Genomic DNA, 16,814 nt, shown 5'->3' on the forward strand with positions numbered 1-16,814 from the left:
CCTTTATTGGCATAAAGATGTGGTTATCATTGTGTGCTTTTGGAAGATTGTCACTACTGAATATGTGAGAATGGTAGCCCACCAGCAGACCTCCTCTCATAGCTCTATGGTTGGCAACCTTCAGTCTCGAAAGACTATGGTATAAGCCTACAGCACCAGGTATTCCCAGGCGGTCTCCCATCCAAGTATTAACCAGGCCTGACCCTGCTTAGCTTCACAATGGATTGCAAAAAAAAAAAAACTTAGTGGAAAAGTCCAGGGCCTAAAATTTAGATTGGTGACATGTTCTGCTTGAGTTCTTTTTTTTTTTCTTATCTGTAAACTTTGTCTGGTTTCTAGCACATCCGGACCTGGGAATGTTCATGCTCCTGAGGAGATCATACACCACTCACACAAGCTTTTACTGAAGAACAGAAACTGTTCCTCGAGTTCTCTTACATGACAATCTCATTCTGAAGCCTCCTGGGTTTGCCTTTTTAAAAATGCAGTACACAGGAGTTGCTGTTTTTAAGGGCAGAGGTTCTGTGCCTTTAAGGGCTGCATAGACAGATACAAACCGGTCAACATTTTTCTGTCGGTGACAGTTACCGGTTTGATGCATCCAAAAACATGCAACCACCATGCCTCAACTCACTTCCATTATTGTTGTCCAACTCCTGCCTAGCCAGGTGTACAGTGGGGGATCCATGGGAGATCCTTTTTGATATCCATGGGGGATCCATTCCAGGACTCCCCACAGATACTGAATTCCATGGATAATTACATCCATGGCTGGCGGCCTCAGACGACCTCCGGAGGAGACTGGAAGTCTCCAGCACAAACCCAAAGTGACTTCTGGTTGTGCTTGGGACATCCTCCAGTCGAGGTCCTGGCATCTGCAGATACTCCAGTAATTTTTGCTGCTCCAGTTCCTTCCTTCAACCCTCAGAGTGCTTCTGCTCTTTGCACTCCACATCAAACAACAAGGCTCTAAGCCTTGGATGCTTCCCCAAAGCAAAGTTGCAACTGCTACAACTGTGACACTGCAGGACTTTTTTGAAGCCAACTTTATTGGACAGTGAACAGAACACCACCAGACAGTAGCATAGCCAGAGGACGTGCAAAGCACTAAGTTTTGCAGGGAGCCTCAGAATCACATGCAAGCAGCCCCTTCTTCTCCCCTTCAGAGCCATTTCAAGTGGGGGGAGCAAAACGGAGGCATCAGTCTTGACTGCCCAAGTGCTCCATCCTGCATTCGCCTTCATTTTGCTCCCCCCACCTGGAATGGCTACAAATTGGAGGAGCCACTTGCAAGTCATGCTGAGGCTCCCTGCAAAACTTAGTGCTTTGCACCCCCCTCTAGCTACACCACTACCTCTATGTACCTCTCAAGTCCTGGAAAGCGGATATTTGAGAGATGTGATATCGGCTGATGGGTTCTGAGCTGTCTGTGACAGATCAGGAGAGAGATCTTGGGGTGGTGGACAGGTCGATGAAAGTGTCGACCCAATGTGCGGCAGCAGTAAAGAAGGCCAATTCTATGCTTGGGATCATAAGAAAAGGTATTGAGAACAAAACAGCTAATATTATAATGCTGTTGTACAAATCGATGGTAAGGCCACACCTGGAGTATTGTGTCCAGTTCTGGTCGCCGCATCTCAAAAAGAATATAGTGGAAATGGAAAAGGTGCAAAAGAGAATGACTAAAATGAATACAGGGCTGGGGCACCTTCCTTATGAGGAAAGGCTACAGCGTTTGGGCCTCTTCAGCCTAGAAAAGAGGCGCCTGAGGGGGGACATGATTGAGACATACAAAATTATGCAGGGGATGGACAGAGTGGATAGAGAGATGCTCTTTACACTCTCACATAACATGAGAACCAGGGGACGTCCACTAAAATTGAGTGTTGGGAGAGTTAGAACAGACAAGAGAAAATATTTCTTTACTCAGTGTGTGGTTGGTCTGTGGAACTCCTTGCCGCAGGATGTGGTGACGGCATCTGGCCTGGATGCCTTTAAAAGGGGATTGGACAAGTTTCTGGAGAAAAAATCCATTACGGGTTACAAGCCATGATGTGTATGTGCAACCTCCTGATTTTAGAAATGGGCTATGTCAGAATGCCAATGCAAGGGAGGGCACCAGGATGAGGTCTCTTGTTATCTGGTGTGCTCCCTGGGGCATTTGGTGGGCTGCTGCGAGATACAGGAAGCTGGACTAGATGGGCCTATGGCCTGATCCAGTGGGGCTGTTCTTACGTTCTTAACTACAATTCCCAGGAAGCCTTGCAGGTCTCTTGTTATCTGGTGTGCTCCCTGGGGCATTTGGTGGGCTGCTGTGAGATACAGGAAGCTGGACTAGATGGGCCTATGGCCTGATCCAGTGGGGCTGTTCTTATGTTCTTGTGGATATGTGAGAGATGGAGCTGCTTGCCAGCCTGCGTGGGAGAACCGGAGGCCAGAAGTGAGACCAAACCAGGAACATCCATTCTGAAATGTTGTTGGTTCTTGAAAGAGAGAACCTCTATGATTGTAAAAATCCCCTTGAGGGATTGAGAAACGCCTGGCTATGTAAACCACCTTGACTGAAGTCAGAGGAGTAATCCGATGACCAGAAAGGCGGTATATAAATACCTAGTGATGATGATGATATTTTATCATTCCCACCTGAAAGTGGAGCACTCACCTGCTGTGTTCCATCCAAGGGAAGATTTTATCCTCCACGCAGAGAGAGGAGGTTAAATATTTGCCGGGGGGTGGGGGTATCTCAGCACACTGAATGCTCGCCATTGTTCCGGTGAGCAAAGCCGTAGGCAAACCTCTAAAGGCTAAAGAGCCAATTAAGAAGCACTAAGCAGCTCTCTTGGGCAGAGCTTGCACAAATACATGTAACAAGGAGCCCTGCAATTCAGCTGATTGTCAAACATCTGACAAGGAAGCTTCAAGGACCCGTGGAGGGCATAACCTGACCATGTACAAACAGCAAGGAGAATTTTTCTTCCCTGAGCAGAGTTCCGACTTAAAAACCGTTTTGCTTTCATTTTCTTCTTTGCTTCCATGCTAACACTGTCAGGTTACAACCCGGGGATTTAGGCTGTAAATCAACTGTGTCAACATCTGGAGTCCTATTCACAAGACCTCTAAGGCCAGCACGTCCCCAGAATATACTTAGGGCACAATCCTAACCAACTTCCCAGCACTGACCTAGCTGCAATGCAGACCCAAGGTAAGGTAACAAACATGTCCTTACCTTGAGGAGGCCTCCTTGACTGCCTCCCCACTGCAGGATGCAGTACACACCCCACTGGCACAGCTATGTCAGTGCTGGAAAGTTGGTTAGGACTGCGCCCAAAGTTTCCTTATACTGAATTAGACCATTGACTTCACGTACTACATCTGGAGCACTACCTGCTTCTCCAAGAAAAGCCCAGGAACGATGAGAGCTGGTTTCTGAAAGGCCTACATCCCAGCCTCTCCACTCTTCCTGATGCAGATTTACTGCAGCTCAATCTAACAAAAGTCACAGGTGGGTGTGATGTGGAGGACATTGTATCCATTTTAATTGGAATGTTTCCATTCATCTTGCAGGGGTTGAGCTCTGATGCCTTCAAGTGACTTCTAAATTCAGCTTCAAAATTGACTTGCTTTGTTCACCCCCCCCCCCCTTTCTAAAAATTTGTGTGTTGCAAGGTACCCAAGATGTTGCAGGATAATCCCAGATGTTGCAAGAGATCCCAAGATTCCAAAGCAAACTCAGAAGGCAGTGGTAATCAAATCCAAGCGTTTATTGTAAATCCAAAGGTTCCAAAGGTTGAGAGTCTGAAGTGAGAGTGAAGACACACACACACACACACACACACACACACACTTTGAGCGCTCTCTCCAGCTTGCTTTTATTACAATCTGGGGTTCCCTCCTTGAAACACATCATTGGTGGGTTACAAATCACAAGATGTCCCATAATAGGCAATCTTATACATACATCACAGACAATTCACAGAACCCTAGCAGTTAGCAAATGGCACTGCACTTTCAATTTTGCTCAAAATGACCTCATCTCATAATGACTTACTTCAGCCTTCCTTGTAGCTCGTGAAATGCAACATGCTTGCAAAAGGTTGCAGGCTCTGCTAAAAAAATCGCTATCTTCTGCATTTTCTCTGAGAACCTGACCTTTGCAATGTTAACCGGAATGACTTTGCTGTGAACTGGAAAATAACTTTGATATGTTGTCTTAAACCCTTTAATGCTGTTAGACCACTAAAACTTACTCAAAATAATGTGTTATATTGTTAGTTACACTTGTGTATGCACTAAAACTGGTTTTGGTGTATAATACTGTTCCCAGCATGTGTGTTCAGCCTGTTGCTCTAAAAATATTGTGTAGCTATCTACCTATATATGAAGTCTCTAAGCTTGAAGCAATGATACTGAGCCTGTGTGTTGAAAAGCCTTCAAACCGAAAGTTTCAAACTGCAGAATTATTTTTTTCTCTCTGTGGTTTGAAAACAAAGGGCTGTTCATTGTGCCTGTATAGTCTTATCAGAATGTCCTGTGTGCTAAGAACATTTGACAAGCCACCAAGTCCCAGCCAACCGTCAAAAAATTTGTAAAAAAAACGAAACCATTTTAAAAACTGAAACCAGTTTTTTTTACTCTAGTCTAACATACAAAGAGAGATGGACCATGCTTACATTTCAGGTAAGCATACTATAACATAACTAACAGTATACCTTGTATCATGTGTATCTAAAAGCAGGTAGCCCAAGAAACTGGGCAAAGATTACCAGGATTTGTGAAATCAATGGAAAGCTCAGAAATAAGTATCTGATGAATTGCTGCCAGCTGAAAGTGCTGCTGTTTCAGAAGTTAGATACGGACGTAATTTAAAGATGCTGGGGGCTGAATCAGAAAAGTAGTAAAGAGGTACTAACTATACAAAAGATGGTATTATACTTTCCTGGGAATGGAAAAGACTGGGATTAATGAAAAGCACATAGGAAACTGCTGTACACCGAGACAGATCTAGCTCAGTATTGTTTACACTGACTGACAACAGTGCTTCAGCATTTCAAAAAAGAGCCTTCCCTAACCTGGAAATGTTGCAAGACGAGATCTGCATGCAAAGTATGTATTCTACCAGTGATCACCAGCACCAGCCCATATGATGTAAAAAGTCTGCACATGCACCCCCACGGGGACTTCTCTGTGTGGTGAGAAACCCTAGACAAAGGCAGAGTATCTGTTCATCTGGAGAGATGCCCAGGCATGTGTAACTAGGTGTGCTTAGGCTCTCTGTTTAAACAAATGTGTACAGGGCAGGAATGGAGCCTGCTGCTGCAATGGAATTCCCCTCCCCCCATATTTGTTGGTTTTAATCATGATGTCCTGGGTATCTTCTGAGCTTTGGGCACCTGTGACCAGGCAACTGGAGAAATGACCAGGGCAAATGCAGAAGAGTGGACTTTTGTGATAGATTTCTGCCACTGCCCACTTGACCATTTTGGTTTTACTTGGGTCAGTCCAGAGCCACAGGATTATAGTTGCAGCATCTCTTGCTCATTGCTGTGCACTTTGACTGGCAACCATTCTCCAGCGTTACAGTCTGGGGTCTTTCCCATCCCTGACTGGAGACCCCCTGTTCGGAGATTGAACGGAGGGTCTTCTGCTTGCAGAGTAGCTCTACCACTGAGTGATGGCCCCTGCTTTTGGCCTGAGCTGTCAGAGACAAACAGAAGAATAGTTGACTTCTGGAAAACACAATCCTGAAACTCACAGAGAGAGAGAGAGAGAGAGAGAGAGAGAGAGATTTTTGTAATGCTTTTTGCTAACATGACCCAATATAATCACATCTGTGTATAATGCTATTACATTATACTATGCTCCTTGCGTACAGAAAATGCTTATCTGAAATAATTTCAATTTCTCAAGGGCTCTAACCCTTTCTTCATCACGCTAATTTGCAAAGCAACAGATGAAGTTATCCACCATATATTGAAGATATTTTAGGAGAAAGATTGTGCTTTCAACCTTTGAAGCACTGGCCCTATTCCCAAAGCAAGAAAATGAGCTAGTCTAGGGACCCCTGAAGATGGTGTGTCATGTATTCCATTATTGTGTTGGTTTGAGACTCAACAAACTGAAAGTGCTCAATGAACAACAGCATTATGTAATGCCTATGAGGCATACTGGTGGTGTTCTCGTAGATTGAGTGGCTGACAATGATGGTGTACAAATGCCCAAAAAACAAATACAAACCTCTGACGGATGTTCTCTCAGAGTCTGTAAAATGGCATTACAAGGGTGGCGATTAACATTCAACCGAAAGCCAAATGCTTGAATAGCTGGAGGAGGAATAGTAATCAGTGACTCAGGAAGGCTGCTGGAGGTGGAAAACTGGAGGATGCAATTGTTTGGACTCCGCTGAGATCACCGTGTACTTCAATGGGAATTAACTGATGGAAATTAATTGGTCTCCCCTGCCTCAACATAAAAAAAAAATCAGTTTACTGTAAACCTAAAGGCATTCATATGGTAAACAAACAATAAATGATTAGCCCACAGTATGGTTTCAGTCTTTGTGGTTTATGCATATACTTTGTGGAATGCTTCAGAACATGATTGACTTCAAAAATACAGCACTCCAAGATTTAAGCAATCATTCTTTAATACCCAGCATTAACTCATATCTCTAATTTGGGAATGCAACAATTAACTGGATCCTGCCCAACGTTGCATATACGCAACAGGGACCAAATGTATACATCTGTGGGCCGGGCAAAAATGCTGTTATTACTATTAAGGAGAGTTTATTTGGACGCCATTGTTTTGGAGCCTTTTGGAGCCTTTGCAGTTTGCCTACTTATTGCCCTTTGCAGTTGAGGAATGTGCCCTCTTTTGCTCTCTTCATGAGAAGGTGGGTCCTAAGTATCCATGGGTTTGGAACCAGTGGATTTGATTAACTGCAGGTTCCGAACTACTTTACCTGACCTCCCTGACAGGACAGGAAATAACTTCCAGTCTCGTCCAGGAGGTTTTCTGAGACATGGAGAGGCTGTGTGCAACCTCATCATGTCTCAGAAGGCCTGTTGGAGACCTTGGAGACACACATCTGGTTAAGTACGTCTCCAACACCTCTGGTAGGCCTTATGAAATGCAAAGAAGTTGCAAGTGGCCTCCTTGCATTTCAGAACACCTCTGGATGAGTGAGAAGCTACATGGCTGTCATAAATGCAGCAATGTTAGCAAGCACAGCCTTACAGTTAGTTGGCAACCTTCAGTCTCAAAAGACTATGGTATCGCGCTCTGGATGATGGTTCTGGCACAGCGTCTAGTGTGGCTGAAAAGGCCGATTCGGGAGCGACAATCCCTTCCACACTGGGAGCAAGTGCAGTCTGTCCTTGGCCTGTCTCCCTGGCTATGGGCCTTCCTTCTTTGCCTCTTTGCCTCAGCCTGTTGGCCAAGTGTCTCTTCAAACTGGGAAAGGCAGTGCTGCACAGCCTGCCTCCAAGCGGGCCGCTCAGAGGCCAGGGTTTCCCACTTGTTGAGGTCCACTCCTAAGGCCTTCAGATCCCTCTTGCAGATGTCCTTGTATCGCAGCTGTGGTCTACCTGTAGGGCGCTTTCCCTGCATGAGTTCTCCATAGAGGAGATCCTTTGGGATTCGGCCATTGGCCATTCTCATGACATGGCCAAGCCAACGCAGGCGTCTCTGTTTCAGCAGTGCATACATGCTGCAGACAATGAGTGCCCATTGCTGATGGCACAGGTATCAGGAGAGAGGCAGGGGAATGGGGCAGGGGCAGGCAGAATGGGAGTCAATGGAGTAGGGCAGAGGGCAGATTGGACCCAAGAAGGGGGTCGTTCAGCAGTGGATTCAGACCTGCTGAATCCTAGTCCCCTTTCTGGGCCTGATTCGCCTTTCACCGGTCAACACAGACTGCACCAGCGCTACGAAATGAAGGAATTAGATTTGTTCATTTCTCTGAACTAAGATTTAGACACGTTTAATGCCTTCTTTATATCTAAACTGGGACTTAGTTAGAGATGTCTAATGTGGGCCTAGTCCCCTCTGATACTCCTACCCCCAAATGTTCAGCTTTCATTTTAAAAAAATCCAGTCCTTTGACTTGTGGAAATATAAGGGAAAGGATGTAGGTTTTTTTGTTTTTGTTTTTTTAAATGCAGTAGCTCCCTGAGAAATAATAAAATTGACAACTGTGTTGATCGTGTCTCTTGCGCAATAATTCCCTGTCCCTTTGGAGTCCTTTGCCAGAGACAAGATCGGTCATTGACATAGTTGGGCAGCTGCCAAGGACCCATTGCTACAGCAATCCCTGTGACACATTCTGTGCCCAGAGCCTTCATGTGTTAGAGCCTTCATGTGTTAGCCTTCAGTTAGTCAAGTAACTCCCTCAGAGCACACCTAGCTGGGAAGGGGTTCATGGAGGACTGTGGGCCAAGACTCACCTGCAACGTGGAGCTGGCCCTTTCCTACCCCGCAAAAGCTTTGGCTATGAGACGTCCTTGAAGCATATACAGTGGGCCCTCGGTATCCACAGGGGATCTGTTCCAGGACCCCCCTGTGATACCAAATTCCGCAAATAATTGAATCTGGGGGGGGGGCAGTGTGATGCTCCAACAACTTCCCTGGGCACCACTCCTGGCCCTCAAAAGGTTGCACCCAGCCTCCTCAGAAGGCTTCCTGGATACGACTGAAAGTCTAATTTCCATAATTCCTTCCTTCCTTCCATCATTGTATGGGAGAGGGTGGGGCAGCTTGGAGTGAGGATTATATTGGTGGCCTTATAGGAAGCCTTTGGGGTCTGGATTTGGCCCATCAAGGCACAGGGAGGCAGCGTGTTGCCTCCCCATGCTTCAAAACACCTCCCTGATGCAATTGGAAGCCACATCCGGTCACGTCCGTGAGGTCCTCTGAAGCCTTCCAGCCGCAGTCTTGGCATCTGCGGTTAATCAAATCTGTGGCTACTGATCCCACGGATAAGGAGGGCCCACAGTATAGCCCTACTTGGTCTTTTGCTTTTGACTGTTCTTTTATTGAAAGAAAGAAAGAAAGAAAGAAAGAAAGAAAGAAAGAAAGAAAGAAAGAAAGAAAGAAAGAAAGAAAGAAACTACATTTTGTGACTTATTCTGGGCTGATATTAAGACATAACAAAATTGGGGGGAGAGATTCAGTTATTGTAAGAGTCTGTTCAATCCTTCGTCAGCCCCGGGCATTTGGTGAGTCCAGTTTGCGCTGCTCTCTCATTGCTTAAGGGGAACAAGAATCCATTATTTTAAAAAGTCTGCCATACATTGTTAGGCCTCTGCTGTCATCTCTCTGTACGTCAAACCATGAGAACGAGAGAGAGAGAGAGAGAGAGAGAGAGAGAGAGAGAAGGGTGTGGGAGTTGCATTCATGCTAATAAGTCCTCCCTGTAATAAGAGCAGTTTCTGTGAAAGAGGAGAAACAAAAGCAGGAGACTCTCAGAGAGCTGGAACAAGCTTCTCCCAGCAGGGAAGCTGCGCAAGAAATGTGAGCTTTACTAGCAGCGTATGGAGCACGAAGGGAATCGCATTGGGACACAAGCTGTACAGTTGCTCACATTCTCTCCTCGCTGCTTGGCCAGCTCAGGCCCTCTGGGAACTGGTGCTCCCCTTCCCTTGATGGTTTGATTCATAATTCTTCACGAAGCAAGGAGTCTGTGTGAGCAAAGGGCACAACACGACGGGCAGCCCAACAGCACTGTCGGGGCCAGGAACATTCTGAGTCAGCGTCACATGAACAAAAATTCCCCCTGTCACCCGAGTGCAGAAATATAAAATGAATGCCAGGACCACTGACTGCGTAGGAACAGAAGGAGACCTCACTTCGGACCACCAGTCAGGCCAGAGGCGAAATCCTAGAGCTGATCGACCCAGCAATGAGGTATGGCGTGGATTCTGTGCGTTTACATGTCAGCCAAGTCCAAGCACCCGCTTACTGGAAAGTGCTGGATGCAAACTAAATTGCCAATATATGTATTGTCAATCAGGATGGAATAGAGAGGACAGAATAAATGCTGCATGTTTTACTAGGCAGTAAAAATCTATATGCCAAAGAAATTTTATATTATAGATATTGTAGTATAACAAACCTGTCTATAAATGAACACAGCACCGTATTATTAGATACACACAACAGGGATTTCAGAATATGTGGGATTTATTGCAGTTTACTACAGTGGCGATCTTTGCAAGCCTGGAAGTGGCCGCCCCCCCCAGAAGGCCTCTGGAGGACCTTAAAACAGCACTTCTGGAAATGTCATTTGAAGGCCTTTAGAAGGTCCCTGGAAGCACTTGCACCCACTGACACAGCCCCTCTAGTACACCTGTAGTTTCCTTATGCTACTTTCTGTCTCTTGTATTTAACTGAGAAATGAAATTTATTTATGGATGTCGGACTTCTGTGCCTGCTAAATTGTTGAACTTTATAAGGCTGCAAGGTCCATACAATCGGTCCTGTTGTGTGAAGGATCACAGTTTAGGACGGTCCTATGCCACATTCATTGGAAGCTGCTTCCCAGATGCCCTTCACGGTTTGGCATTTCAATGAATGTGGCTTTAATCTAGTTCAACCCCTGGGGGCTGGGGGATAAGAATAGGCCCTCAGTTTGGCTGTACTTGTCCTAAGAGGTGACTAAACAACCAATGGGCAGATGGGACTCGTTAGCCTGGGAGGGCAGCTCATCTGAGAGAAGGAAAACTCTGATCCCAAACCTCCACTGCCTCGTGGCTACATAATTGTATGGGAGAGGTGGGGCAGCTTGGAGTCAGGATTATATTGAGACCTGATAGGAAACCTTTGGGGACTGGATTTGGCCCATCCAGATGCTCGGTTGCCTCTCCCTAAGTACAATATTCCCAAGATTTCAATTCCATTCTGTGAGCGCAGTCCTAACAAACACTAGTGCTGGTGCAACAGCCACGGCACTAGCGCCAGCTGCCACGAACGTGCGATACAGACTTGTGCAGACACATGAGCAGGCAGCAGCAGTGGGAAGGCCTGCTGTGTCCCACTGGCACTGCGTCCCCACTAATGGCTGCCAGTGGAGGTGAGAGAAGCATCAAGCAGTGTAGGGGCTGGGTAGGGTGGAATGAAGGTGGGGAGGGGACGCTTGGGGTGGGGTAGGGTGGAACAGGGGATCAGATCAGACCCAGGAGGTGGGCAAGATCCTGTGTCCTATCCTATCCTTCTTCCCAGGCCTGGAGGCCTTACACACGGCTTCTTAGGCTCGTAGCAGTGATATCACTGGTGCAGATCCAAGAAGCCCCATTGGCAGGCTGGGGCTTTGCATGGGGTAAGGAAACAGATGTTCCCTTACTCCAAGGAGACCACCAGCCAGTTCCTAACCTGCTCTGGATACAGCATACGCCACTTGGCACTGCTGGGCCAACACGAGTTAGAACTGGGTTATGAGTAAGGTACTTACTCATAACCCCAGAACCAGGGGACATCCACTAAAATTGAGTGTTGGGAGAGTTAGAACAGACAAAAGAGAATATTTCTTTACTCAGTGTGTGGTTGGTCTGTGGAACTCCTTGCCACAGGATGTGGTGATGGCGTCTAGCCTAGACGCCTTTAAAAGGGGATTGGACAAGTTTCTGGAGGTAAAATCCATTACGGGGTAAAAGCCATGATGTGTATGCGCAACCTCCTGGTTTTAGAAATGGACTGTGTCAGAATGCCAGATGCAAGGGAGGGCACCAGGATGAGGACTCTTGTTATCTGGCATGCTCCCTGGGGCATTTGGTGGGCCGCTGTGAGATACAGGAAGCTGGACTAGATGGGCCTATGGCCTGATCCAGTGGGGCTGTTCTTATGTTCTTAACTACAATTCCCAGGAAGCCTTGCAGGTCTCTTGTTATCTGGTGTGCTCCCTGGGGCATTTGGTGGGCTGCTGTGAGATACAGGAAGCTGGAATAGATGGGCCTGTGGCCTGATCCAGTGGGGCTGTTCTTATGTTCTTACTTTGGGGTGATCTCAATGAAAAGCAGCCAGTATATGCAAAGTATGTAACATCATTTCGTATTGTGTTCCTCAACGTCAAACACATTTGCAACATCAAACGCATCAAACCTACTGGTCTTTGAGATGCCAGGTAGTTCTCCCTAGATTAGAAAGATAGGAATGGTGGACTGAAGAGGATCCAATTTTCTTGCCTCTGTTTCTGGAATGCATCCCAACGGGCAGAGCCAACCAAACAGCAGGTCCTGCTCAGGACAGGGCAATTCAGGCTCTGCACATGTTTTGAAAAGAAAATATTTCTTTACCCAGCATGTCATTAATCTGTGGAACTCCTTGCCGCAGGGTGTTATGATGGCACCTGGCCTAGATGCCTTTAAAAGGGAATTGAATAGATTTCTGGAAGAAAAGTTCATCACAGGTTACACAAGCCATGATGGGTATGTGCAATGTCCTGGTTCTAGAAGCAGGCTACCTCAGAATGCCAGGTGTAAGGGAGCAGCAACAGAATGCAGGTCTCTTGCGGTCTTGTGTGCTCCCTGAGGCATCTGGTGGGCCTCTGTGAGATAGAGGAAGCTGGAATAGATGGGCCTTTGGCCTGATCCAGCGGGTCTTTTCTTTGTCTTATGGTTTTCTAGGATTCTGCTTCCCTGTGGACGGATTTGTGTCTTCATATGAGTCTGTCACTAGATGGCACTACATTTAGTCATATCCAGGGGTGGAGCTAGGAGTTTCCTGTTTGCTATTCTCTTTCTGTTACCAGATGTTAAACTATGTTCAGCAGCATGAACGGTATCCTGTGGCCCTCTCATGACACCCCTTGCAGCATGTGGGAGGCCCCTATACACCAGACTCTTCTTGGAGAACAAAATGGGATGTCATGCAAATGGTTTACCATGGTCTCCTACAGGAATGGTGAGATAAATGAATTTTCCAGTGGGCCTGTCATCTGGCTTGCACCTGCTGTATTGCCAACGGCCAGGCACACTGGGATGGATAAATGGACTCCCTTTCATTGTAGACCAAAGTCAGTGTAGTGCCAGGTTTCTGTGGACCTTGAAGCAAAGTCCCGCACTGGACCCCCTCACGGCGCCGCCCGCAAAAGAACATTAGGTCCTACCACTGCAACTTGTACTAATGGTTCAGAGGTTGGCCTGTGTCACCATCTCTGGGTGAGCAGGTTGGTGGTGGAGATTCATGGGTGAGTGGAAAAGAATCATACTGGCTGCTGCTCTGCAGAAGACCAGAGAATCTGAAATGCCACAATCCTGGGAAAATGTCAGAAGCCTCTCTAGCCAGTAGAATAGTCAATTCATCTGTGTAATTTATTTATTTTTCACATTTTTATACCGCCCTTCCTCCAAAGAGCTCAGGGTGGTTTACACAGCTGCTCCTCCCCTCTTTCTTGTCCTCACAACAATCCTGTGAGGTAGGTGAGGCTGAGAGAAAGTGACTGGCCCAAGGTCACCCAGGAAGCTTTGTGGCTGAGGGGGGATTTGAACCTGGATCATCCAGGTCCAAGTCCACCTCCCAAACCATTGCCCCAGATGTGGTGATAGTGTCTGGCCTAGATGCCTTTAAAATGAGATTGGACAGATTTATGGATGGAAAGTTCATCATGGGTTTCAAGTCAAGAGAAGTAGGCTTTCTCTGAATGCCAGGTGCAAGGGAGTGGCAAGAGGAGAAATGTATGTTGTGGTCTTGAGGCATCTGGGGCCACTATGAGAAGTCCAGAAGCTGGACTAGGTGGGCCCTTGGCCTGATCCAGCAGGGCTCTTCTTATGTTAGCTAGCATTCTTGAAGCCCTAAGGCTGCAATGCATGTTTACATAGAAGTAAGTATAGTACCACTCTGGTACTGGGAATAATGCATATGCCCACGTAATTGTGCATAGGATTGCAGCCTATGTGAGACACCCTGTAGCTTGTCCATAAGTGAAAAAAGCAGGAGGTTTTCTCAAAGCTTCATCGCTTCCCTATTTTTTCAATCTAATGAGCAAACAAAAACTGGGGCAAGGCCAGATTCTGCAGCTGGAGTTTCACCTGCCTCACCAGGCCAGGAATCAGCAAATAGGATAACTGGCTTTCTCGAGGCTGAATAGGCATATCTTATCCATATATTATGTTGTTCTCCATGTCAAGGAAGAGAAAACAGTGCATCATGCATTGGGGGCACTTCTGGCTAAGCAGAAATTTTCCCAAATGGAAACCACACACCTGGAGCACTTTGTGTCTCTTCAGGGCAGACACTGGATACATGATAGCTAGTTTTTTTACCCCAACATGTTACATACCGGCACACACACACAGTGCATAGAGGATGATTTTCATTCATCCATGTTGGCAACCTTCAGTCTCGAGAAACTATGGTATCGCGCTCTGAAAGGTGGTTCTGGAACAGCGTCTAGTGTGGTTGAAAAGGCCAATTCGGGAGTGACAATCCCTTCCACACTGGGAGCAAGTGCAGTCTGTCCCTGGTCTGTCTCCCTGGCTATGGGCCTTCCTTCTTTGCCTCTTAGCCTGAGACTGTTGGCCAAGTGTCTCTTCAAACTGGGAAAGGCCATGCTGCACAGCCTGCCTCCAAGCGGGCCGCTCAGAGGCCAGGGTTTCCCACCTGTTGAGGTCCACTCCTAAGGCCTTCAGATCCCTCTGCAGATGTCCTTGTATCGCAGCTGTGATCTACCTATAGGGCGCTTTCCTTGCATGAGTTCTCCATAGCGGAGATCCTTTGGGATCCAGCCATCATCCATTCTCACGACATGACTGAGCCAACACACACACGCACACACAAAAACATTCTACTTTGTTCTCCATGTTCTCCCACATGTCTGCTGGGAAAAATCAGCAGACATATTGTGTGTTCATTGCACCTGTAGCAGCAATTGCGCACCCGGAGCCCCCTCTGCTTCCCCACAGGGGTAGTATTGGCAACCTTCAGTCTCGAAAGACTATGGTATCGCGCTCTGAAAGGTGGTTCTGGCACAGCGTCTAGTGTGGCTGAAAAGGCCAATCCGGGAGTGACAATCCCTTCCACACTGGGAGCAAGTGCAGTCTGTCCCTGGTCTGTCTCCCTGGCTATGGGCCTTCCTTCTTTGCCTCTTAGCCTCAGACTGTTGGCAAAGTGTCTCTTCAAACTGGGAAAGGCCATGCTGCGCAGCCTGCCTCCAAGCTACCCACAGGGGTAGCTTCAAAACAAAGAGAGGATTACAAATGGCAAATAAGGAACGGAGTTGTCAACTGACAGCCCAATCCTATGCATGTCTACTCAGAAGTAAGTCACATTAGAGTCAAGGGGCTTATTCCCAGGTAAGTGTGGATAGGATTGAGCTGTTAGCCATGCCAAAAATACACAGAAATACTTATAAAGGTTGCATTTACGGAATTAGATCAATCTATTTAAAAAAACTTTTAAACCCCCCCCCCCCCCATTAATCAGAAAGTAGGTTAAAAAGGTAATTAGGCTGCAATCCCATACACACTTACCTGGGAGTAAAGGCCCAATTGTATCCAACTTTCCAACATTGATGCAGCCAGAATACAGCTCCTAAGTAATGGAATAAACATTTCTGCTTCTTGGGAAGGCCTCTGTGACTTATCTCCACACCATAGGATGCAGCACAAACCCCTTGGCATACTTGTATCTGCGCTGGAAAATTGAATAGGATTGGGCCCTAAATGCCATTAAACTCAATGATGCCTACATCTGAGTAGGCATGCATAGGCTTGCACTGTTATTTTACTAAGCATACCTACAAAAATGCACATGGCATGCACAATTTTAGACCCAATTTACAGGTGACACAGAAAGAGATGGTAGCAGTCCAGACTGTTCCACCTCAGACAGCAGGTGGGAGTCATGTTCTTGAATTCTCCTGGGGGGGGGGACGTACCACATGTAGTAAACCAGCTAATTAGGGAGAATGTTGCACCTTCCCTCCAACATAGCTCATTGACTACATTACAGTGAGATTATTTGCCTGGTGGAAGGATTTGAAATAGGACTTCTCCACCTGTAGTTTGAAGTGGAACAGTCCAGAATGCCACCACATCACTCCAGGGCATTTCACAAGTGGTGCTGTTCCCAGCAGTACAGAATGGCCATACCTGGGTATACCTGTCTACAGGTGGGGTGTGCATTCCCACAGGAAAATACTGTGCCTATTTCCAGATCAACAGCTCCTGCTTGCATTGAAGGCTACATGTGAAGAACAATAGCCAGGTAAAGATGAATGATTGTACCTACGCAGGTATACCCAGGTACCATTTAATGTGTGAATGTTGTCTTTCTGCATAGAAGAGAAGCCCTGACTTTGCTGACACAGGGGAGGGTGCCTGCTGAAGAGATCATCATTCCTTAGTTCAGCGTTTCTCAAACTGTGGGTTGGGACCCACTAGGATGGTCACGAGCTAGTTTCAGGTGGGTCCCCATTCATTTCAGTGTATGTTTTATTTTTAATATATTAGACTTGATGCTACCATGGTATGTAACTGCATTTGGGGAAATGTGACAGGTCTGTTCTTTGAAAAGGCTACCATGTTTATACTTTTAACAATGGTAGTCAATGGGGCTTACTCCTGGGTAAGTGTGGATAGGATTGCAGCCTTTGAAATGTTTGGATAAGTTTTTTTTTTTAAACTGCTTTCTGTCCAGCCCACAGGTGTACACATATGATCCCTGGTGTGTGTATATGCAATGGAATTAAAACAGACTTGCAACTGCTTAGAAGGGTCCGCCTTTATTTTAAATGCCTTTTGCTACTTATTGTATACTTTTAATTGACTTACTTGACTGATTTGATTTTGTTGTATGGGAGGATGTTAAAAAAATCTCCTGCT

The sequence above is a fragment of the Tiliqua scincoides genome, chromosome 7 (genome assembly GCF_035046505.1).
Source record: "Tiliqua scincoides isolate rTilSci1 chromosome 7, rTilSci1.hap2, whole genome shotgun sequence".
In the NCBI taxonomy this organism is placed as follows: Eukaryota; Metazoa; Chordata; class Lepidosauria; order Squamata; family Scincidae; genus Tiliqua; species Tiliqua scincoides.